Source organism: Gymnoscopelus microlampas (assembly GCF_963454915.1).
Source record: "Gymnoscopelus microlampas genome assembly, chromosome: 9".
Classification (NCBI taxonomy): Eukaryota; Metazoa; Chordata; class Actinopteri; order Myctophiformes; family Myctophidae; genus Gymnoscopelus; species Gymnoscopelus microlampas.
In genome coordinates this window covers 31,819,743-31,829,329 of record NC_139946.1, presented here as the reverse complement: position 1 = coordinate 31,829,329, position 9,587 = coordinate 31,819,743, and positions in this window count along the sequence as shown.

The window sequence follows — 9,587 nt, the reverse complement described above, 5'->3', positions numbered from 1 at the left end:
CGCACGCCCCAAATACCCACCCCACGCACCCCCAAATACCCACCCCACGCACGCCCCAAATACCCACCCCACGCACGCCCCCAAATACCCACCCCACGCACGCCCAAATACCACCCCACGCACGCCCCAAATACCCACCCCACGCACGCCCCAAATACCCACCCCACGCACGCCCCAAATACCCACCCCACGCACGCCCAAATACCCACCCCACGCCCCAAATACCCACCCCACGCACGCCCCAAATACCCACCCCACGCACGCCCCAAATACCCACCCCACGCCCCCCAAATACCCACCCCACGCACGCCCCAAATACCCACCCCACGCACGCCCAAATACCCACCCCACGCACGCCCCAAATACCCACCCCACGCACGCCCCAAATACCCACCCACACGCACGCCCCAAATACCCACCCCACGCACGCCCCAAATACCCACGCCCCATACCCCCCACCACGCCCCAAATACCCACCCCACGCACGCCCCAAATACCCACCCCACGCACCCCCAAATACCCCCCCACGCCCCAAATACCCACCCCACGCACGCCCCAAATACCCACCCCACGCACGCCCCAAATACCCACCCCACGCACGCCCCAAATACCCACCCCACGCCCCCCAAATACCCACCCCACGCACGCCCCAAATACCCACCCCACGCCCCAAATACCCACCCCACGCAGCCCCCAAATACCCACCCCACGCACGCCCCCAAATACCCACCCCACGCACGCCCCAAATACCCACCCCACGCACGCCCCAAATACCCACCCCACGCACGCCCCAAATACCCACCCCCACGCACGCCCCAAATACCCACCCCACGCCCCAATACCCACCCCACGCCGCCCCAAATACCCACCCCACAGCACGCCCCAAATACCCACCCCACGCACGCCCCAATACCCACCCCACGCCCCAAATACCCACCCCACGCACGCCCCAAATACCCACCCCACGCACGCCCCAAATACCCACCCCACGCACGCCCCCAAATACCCACCCCACGCCCCCAAATACCCACCCCACCACGCCCCAAATACCCACCCCACGCACGCCCCAAATACCCACCCCACGCATTGCCCCAAATACCCACCCCACGCACCCCCAAATACCCACCCCACGCCCCCAAATACCCACCCCACGCACGCCCCAAATACCCACCCCACGCAGCCCCCAAATACCCACCCCACGCACGCCCCAAATACCCACCCCACGCCCAAATACCCACCCCACGCACCGCCCAAATACCACCCCCCCGCCACCATACCACCCACGCACCCCAAATACCCACCCCACGCACCCCCAACTACCCACCCACAGCACGCCCAAATACCCACCCCACGCCCCAAATACCCACCCCACGCACGCCCCAAATACCCACCCCACGCACGCCCCAAATACCCACCCCACAGCCCCACCCAAGTACCCACCCCACGCACGCCCCAAATACCCACCCCACGCACGCCCCCAAATACCCACCCCACGCACGCCCCAAATACCCCCACCCACGCCCCAAATACCCACCCCACGCACGCCCCAAATACCCACCCCACGCACGCCCCAAATACCCACCCCACGCACGCCCCAAATACCCACCCACGCACGCCCCAAATACCCACCCCACGCACGCCCAAATACCCACCCCACGCACGCCCCAAATACCCACCCCACGCACGCCCCAAATACCCACCCACGCACGCCCCAAATACCCACCCCACGCACGCCCCAAATACCCACCCCACGCACGCCCCAAATACCCACCCCACGCACGCCCAAATACCCACCCACGCCCCAAATACCCACCCCACGCACGCCCCAAATACCCACCCCACGCACGCCCCCAAATACCCACCCCACGCCCCAAATACCCACCCCACGCACGCCCCAAATACCCACCCCAGCGCACGCCCCAAATACCCACCCCACGCACGCCCCAAATACCCACCCCACGCCCCAATACCCACCCCACGCACGCCCCAAATACCCACCCCACGCACGCCCCAAATACCCACCCCACGCCCCAAATACCCACCCCACGCACGCCCCAAATACCCCACCCCCACCCACGCACGCCCCAAATACCCACCCCACGCACGCCCCAAATACCCACCCCACGCACGCCCCAAATACCCACCCCACGCCCCAAATACCCACCCCACGCACGCCCCAAATACCCACCCCACGCACGCCCCAAATACCCACCCCAAGCACGCCCCAAATACCCACCCCACGCACGCCCAAATACCCACCCCACGCCCCAAATACCCACCCCACGCACGCCCCAAATACCCACCCCACGCACGCCCCAAATACCCACCCCACGCACGCCCCAAATACCCACCCAACCACGCCCCAAATACCCACCCCCACGCCCAAATACCCACCCCACGCACGCCCCAAATACCACCCACGCACCCCCAAATACCCACCCCACGCCCCAAATACCCACCCCACGCACGCCCCAAATACCCACCCCACGCACGCCCCAAATACCCACCCCACGCACGCCCCAAATACCCACCCCCACCACGCCCCAAATACCCACCCCAGCCCCAAATACCCACCCCACGCACGCCCCAAATACCCACCCCACGCACGCCCCAAATACCCACCCCACGCACGCCCCAAATACCCACCCCACGCACGCCCCAAATACCCACCCCACGCACGCCCCAAATACCCACCCCACGCCCCCAAATACCCACCCCACGCACGCCCCAAATACCCACCCCACGCACGCCCCAAATACCCACCCACGCACGCCCCAAATACCCACCCCACGCCCCAAATACCCACCCCACGCACGCCCCAAATACCCACCCCACGCCCGCCCCAAATACCCACCCCACGCACGCCCCAAATACCCACCCCACGCACGCCCCAAATACCCACCCCACGCCCCAAATACCCACCCCACGCACGCCCCAAATACCCACCCACCACGCCCCAAATACCCACCCCAGCCACGCCCCAAATACCCACCCCCACGCCCCAAATACCCACCCCACGCACGCCCCAAATACCCACCCCACGCACGCCCCAAATACCCACCCCACGCACGCCCCAAATACCCACCCCACGCACGCCCCAAATACCCACCCCACGCCCCAAATACCCACCCCACGCACGCCCCAAATACCCACCCCACGCACGCCCCAAATACCCACCCCACGCACGCCCCAAATACCCACCCCACGCACGCCCCAAATACCCACCCCACGCCCAAGTACCCACCCCACGCACGCCCAAATACCCACCCCACGCACGCCCCAAATACCCACCCCACGCACGCCCCAAATACCCACCCCACGCCCCAAATACCCACCCCACGCACGCCCCAAATACCCACCCCACGCACGCCCCAAATACCCACCCCACGCACGCCCAAATACCCACCCCACGCACGCCCCAAATACCCACCCCACGCCCCAAATACCCACCCCACGCACGCCCCAAATACCCACCCACGCACGCCCCAAATACCCACCCCACGCACGCCCCAAATACCCACCCCACGCACGCCCCAAATACCCACCCCACGCCCCAAATACCCACCCCACGCACGCCCCAAATACCCACCCACGCACGCCCCAAATACCCACCCCACGCACGCCCCAAATACCCACCCCACGCCCCAAATACCCACCCCACGCACGCCCCAAATACCCACCCCACGCACGCCCCAAATACCCACCCCACGCACGCCCCAAAATACCCACCCCACGCACGCCCCAAATACCCACCCCACGCCCCAAATACCCACCCCACGCACGCCCAAATACCCACCCCACGCACGCCCCAAATACCCACCCCACGCACGCCCCAAATACCCACCCCACGCACGCCCCAAATACCCACCCCACGCCCCAAATACCCACCCCACGCACGCCCCAAATACCCACCCCACGCACGCCCCCAAATACCCACCCCACGCACGCCCCAAATACCCACCCACGCCCCAAATACCCACCCACGCACGCCCCAAATACCCACCCCACGCACGCCCCAAATACCCACCCCACGCACGCCCCAAATACCCACCCCCCGCCCCAAATACCCACCCCACGCACGCCCCAAATACCCACCCCACGCACGCCCCAAATACCACCCAGCACGCCCAAATACCCACCCCACCCCCAAATACCCACCCCCGCACGCCCCAAATACCCACCCCACGCACGCCCCAAATACCCACCCCACGCACGCCCCAAATACCCACCCACACGCCCCAAATACCACCCACGCACGCCCCAAATACCCACCCCACGCACGCCCCAAATACCCACCCCACGCACGCCCCAAATACCCACCCCACGCACGCCCCAAATACCCACCCCACGCCCCAAATACCCACCCCACGCACGCCCCAAATACCCACCCCACGCACGCCCCAAATACCCACCCCACGCACGCCCAAATACCCACCCCACGCACGCCCCAAATACCCACCCCACGCCCCAAATACCCACCCCACGCACGCCCCAAATACCCACCCCACGCACGCACCCACATACCCACCCCACGCACGCCCCAAATACCCACCCCACGCCCCAAATACCCACCCCACGCACGCCCCAAATACCCACCCCACGCACGCCCCAAATACCCACCCCACGCACGCCCCAAATACCCACCCCCCGCCCAAATACCCACCCCACGCACGCCCCAAATACCCACCCCACGCACGCCCCAAATACCCACCCCACGCACGCCCCAAATACCCACCCCACGCACGCCCCAAATACCCACCCCACGCCCCAAATACCCACCCCACGCACGCCCAAATACCCACCCCACGCACGCCCCAAATACCCACCCCACGCACGCCCAAAATACCCACCCACGCCCCAAATACCCACCCCACGCACGCCCAAATACCCACCCCACGCATGCCCCAAATACCCACCCCACGCACGCCCCAAATACCGACCCCCACGCACGCCCCAAATACCCACCCCACGCCCCAAATACCCACCCACGCACGCCCCAAATACCCACCCCACGCACGCCCCAAATACCCACCCCACGCACGCCCCAAATACCCACCCCACGCACCCCCAATACCCACCCCAGCCCCAAATACCCACCCCACGCACGCCCCAAATACCCACCCCACGCCCCAAATACCCACCCCACGCACGCCCCAAATACCCACCCCACGCACGCCCCAAATACCCACCCCACGCCCCAAATACCCAACCCCACGCACGCCCCAAATACCCACCCCACGCACGCCCCAAATACCCACCCCACGCACGCCCCAAATACCCACCCCACGCACGCCCCAAATACCCACCCCACGCCCCAAATACCCACCCCACGCACGCCCAAATACCCACCCCACGCACGCCCCAAATACCCACCCCACGCACGCCCCAAATACCCACCCCACGGCCCCAAATACCCACCCACCACGCCCCAAATACCCACCCCACGCACGCCCCAAATACCCACCCCACGCACGCCCCAAATACCCACCCCCACGCACGCCCCAAATACCCACCCCACGCACGCCCCAAATACCCACCCCACGCACGCCCAAATACCCACCCCACCCACGCCCCAAATACCCACCCCACGCACGCCCCAAATACCCACCCCACGCACGCCCCAAATACCCACCCCACGCACGCCCCAAATACCCACCCCACGCCCCCAAATACCCACCCCACGCACGCCCCAAATACCCACCCCACGCACGCCCCAAATACCCACCCCACAACAACCCCGCACGCCCCAAATACCCACCCCACGCACGCCCCAAATACACCACCCCACGCCCAAATACCCACCCCACGCACGCCCCAAATACCCACCCCACGCACGCCCCAAATACCCACCCCACGCACGCCCCAAATACCCACCCCACGCACGCCCCAAATACCCACCCCACGCCCCAAATACCCACCCACGCACGCCCCAAATACCCACCCCACGCACGCCCCAAATACCCACCCCACGCCCCAAATACCCACCCCACGCCCCAAATACCCACCCCACGCACGCCCCAAATACCCACCCCACGCACGCCCCAAATACCCACCCCACGCACGCCCCAAATACCCACCCCACGCACGCCCCAAATACCCACCCCACGCACGCCCCAAATACCCACCCCACGCACGCCCCAAATACCCACCCCACGCCCCAAATACCCACCCCACGCACGCCCCAAATACCCACCCCACGCACGCAATGTTCTGTGAGCCCGAGCCCGGCCCTAGGCCCGTTTGTCAAATACAGAATCAGCCCAAGCCGGGCCGGGCCGGGCCGTGGGCGGGCTCTGGCGGCCCTGCAGGACTCTAGTTCTAATACAAGGTCAACTAAATAGATAAAAAAAAACAAGAAAGCACAATGGCTTGTTTCAATTGGCGTCCTTTTGTACTCAATTCATAGTGACATTAAATGTCAGACAGATATACACTACTATGCTGATCATATAATCAGATCAGAAATTAAAAATATCAAAACTAAAACATGCACAGTAAAAGTTCAAAAAGGGGGGGGGGGGGGGGGGGGGTTAGGTTTATGACAGGGGCCAGTTTCGAATTGCAGTCATCTGAAGGTAATCTTTTAGAGCATTTTGGAAGAAGAGCTGCTGGTTAGAGAGCGCTGGTATGAACACTTTTAATTGAACAAACAGCTCAGTGTCCTTGTGATTAGAAGTCCGCCCTGACATTGGGAGGTTGTGGTTAAGTCGCGGGTCATAGGAGACAGTAAAAAAAGGGCCCAATTGTAATAATAATGGTTAATAATGTAGCCAAGGATAACGGCTATTAGAATGGATAAATTGACTGCTTTAGATACTAGGTTCGGTGGGAGAGCTCAATGTGTGTAAAACCCAAGGAATGAGACAGAGACAAAAGGATTTTGAAAGGATGATTGAATGATTGACAGGCTGGTTGTCTGGTTACCATGGTTACCTGGTTACCTTGGTTACACAATGCTCCTTGCTTGGGACGGATGGGTAAGTTCATGTGTCATACTAGCGTCATGTTCAGGGGGTGTGCTTGTACATCATGGCTGTTTGGATGTACTTATACATCTAGCTGGGCTCCTGCCCTACGGGCCAAAGCTTGCCTACTATTGGAAATGTAATACAGAGGGATTTAACACTTGACAAAAGACAATGCACAATGTAGTGTTAATAATTGCAAAATTCTTCTTCTAGGTCAACACAGCTGGCCTCCACCTGTCCGACGCGGCAAATAACGTAATTTTCCCAAGAGAAGGCGTTTTCCGTGGGTTTGACTTGGAGGAGGACGCACATACGAGGTCCAGGGGACCGCTGTGGATGCGACACCTCCAACAGGACCCACAGCAAACGTCCGAGATGGAGCAGGTCCATCTCGGACGTTTGCCTTCCGAGCACCACAGCCTGCTTCCCCTTCCCCATTGGTTCCAAGACCAGTGGCAGTGACCACACCACGTCCATTTCAAAAGTATGGAGATGAGTTGAAATGGCTTAAGTATGCCTATTTTTAGAATATCCTTTGAAGCTATCAGACCAGGCCAACCATTTTTCATAGCTTCAGGGTCCTTTTTGCCGTCAGTCTTATGTGATATCTTATAAGGCATTTTTCTCATTTGAAAAACATTTTAAAATAGTGAAAATAGCCGATCTACAAGCTCACATTGCTGAATTGATCTCCGTCTTTATGGGACAAGCAGGAAGACTAGCTAAGAGACGTCAAATGATGTGACAGTGCTTCAGGTGTGGTGAAGAATAACTCAGCCTATCTGCATCTGTAGAGGGCTGCCATAGCTCTGGCTTCTAAGCTTGAGCTCAATGCCCCCCCCGCCTTCCGCACACACACACACACACACACACACACACACACACACACACACACACACACACACACACACACACACACACACACACACACACACACACACACACACACACACACACACACAATGCATGCATGCTCCATGAGCATTGTAGACTTCATGTTATGTCTTACCTTGTCTTTTGTATGTTTTACAGGACTGTACAGGTATGTGAGGTGGTGAATGGCGGACTGCAGATTGTGACTTCTGCACAGATAAGATTCTTTGAGGCCGAAGCAGAAGTGGCAATACTTTGCGAGAAAGTGAAGTCGGCCATAGGAGGCCTCAACAATTTCATCCTCACCGACTCGCAGGGGATTGAAATAAGGGACTCTGAAGGGTCAAAAGGTATTTTTTTCCCCTCTAATAGATGTATTTAAAATGCCATTTGTGCTCATATATGCATTACTGAATGTTGTAAATAAAATGATCTGAAATTTGTGTCATTAGTAAATGAGCACCTTCTTAAATGTGGTATCTTGACTCTGCATTACTCTCAATGTAGGGTCCAGCTACTGGATGCAAAATGCCAGAAAAGTGCAGGCAGTGGAGGAAACGGCCTTCAGGGAGTGGCGTGACAGACAGAGAGCCAGGTATTGTAAAAAAATATATCTTAAATTTGGGAATTAACAGTTCCTTTATCGAGAGTGAGAGCTACTGTGATAGTTTTTAGCTGTTGAATTAGAGTCACTCAATCAATAAGATAAATTAATCCTCTATGTCTAATATCAGGGCTATTTATTTTCCTTGCTTACAAACTGATGGCTGTGCAATTAGGGCTACAATGCAACTTAAACCATAAGGCATGCAGTAGGCCTAAGCTTGTATTTTCATTTTTTCACAGCAGCATTAAGTCTGTCAAGTGCTTAAGTATGCACTATAATCCTGCTTCACCTGTTCTCCACTCCAGAATGCTTGTTCTCAAAGCTTAAACTTGATCTGATAATGATTTGTGAAATGTTTCAGTTCCACAACTGAGCCGTCTGAACTACAGTCCCTGAGGCAGCATGTGGGAGACCTTGTTGATGGAGCTGAAGGTCTGCAGCAGCTCACTCTAAAAATAGCAGATGTAGTGTCTGCTACACAGGAGCTGGTGGAACCACAGGCACCACTGGTTGTCAAACAGGCATTTTCCTGTCTGCTCTGCACAGGTATTGTTTCCATTTTGCATCTGTAACACAGTAATAATCCAATATAGTATTTGAATTAGTGTTGTGACAATTGTCTTGAACGGTTACAATATATTGACTGTATATAACATTTTTACCTAAAAGAAGGAATGATGGATTGAGAAAGACAAGTAAAAACAATGTTAAAACTTTGCTTTTCAAGAAATAACACAAAGAGAATCAAAAATCATTCAAAAAATATGAATGGAGTCAGCTATCCATACTAGCATAGATAAATCTCTGATTTTCAAACCCAACTTTTTATCAAACAAAAATGTTATCTATTGATGACATCATGTCACAAGACGGACATTTGTCCACCTACACTAGTCCACACCAGTTATGGTGTGGACACTGAAAATGTGTGTATAATATCAATGATAAATCATAAAATGTGTGTTTTTCTTGGGTGTATTTTTTCTTTCTTTTTCTAAACAGAAACAATGACACAGCCCATGCTGTCCTCCTGCTGCAGACGCCTGGTCGGTTGCAGTGACTGCATTGCAGAAAATATGGCTTGCCCCCAGTGTGACGCTGCAGGTCCACAGTACACTGAGGTCCGTGGCCTGTCTCTG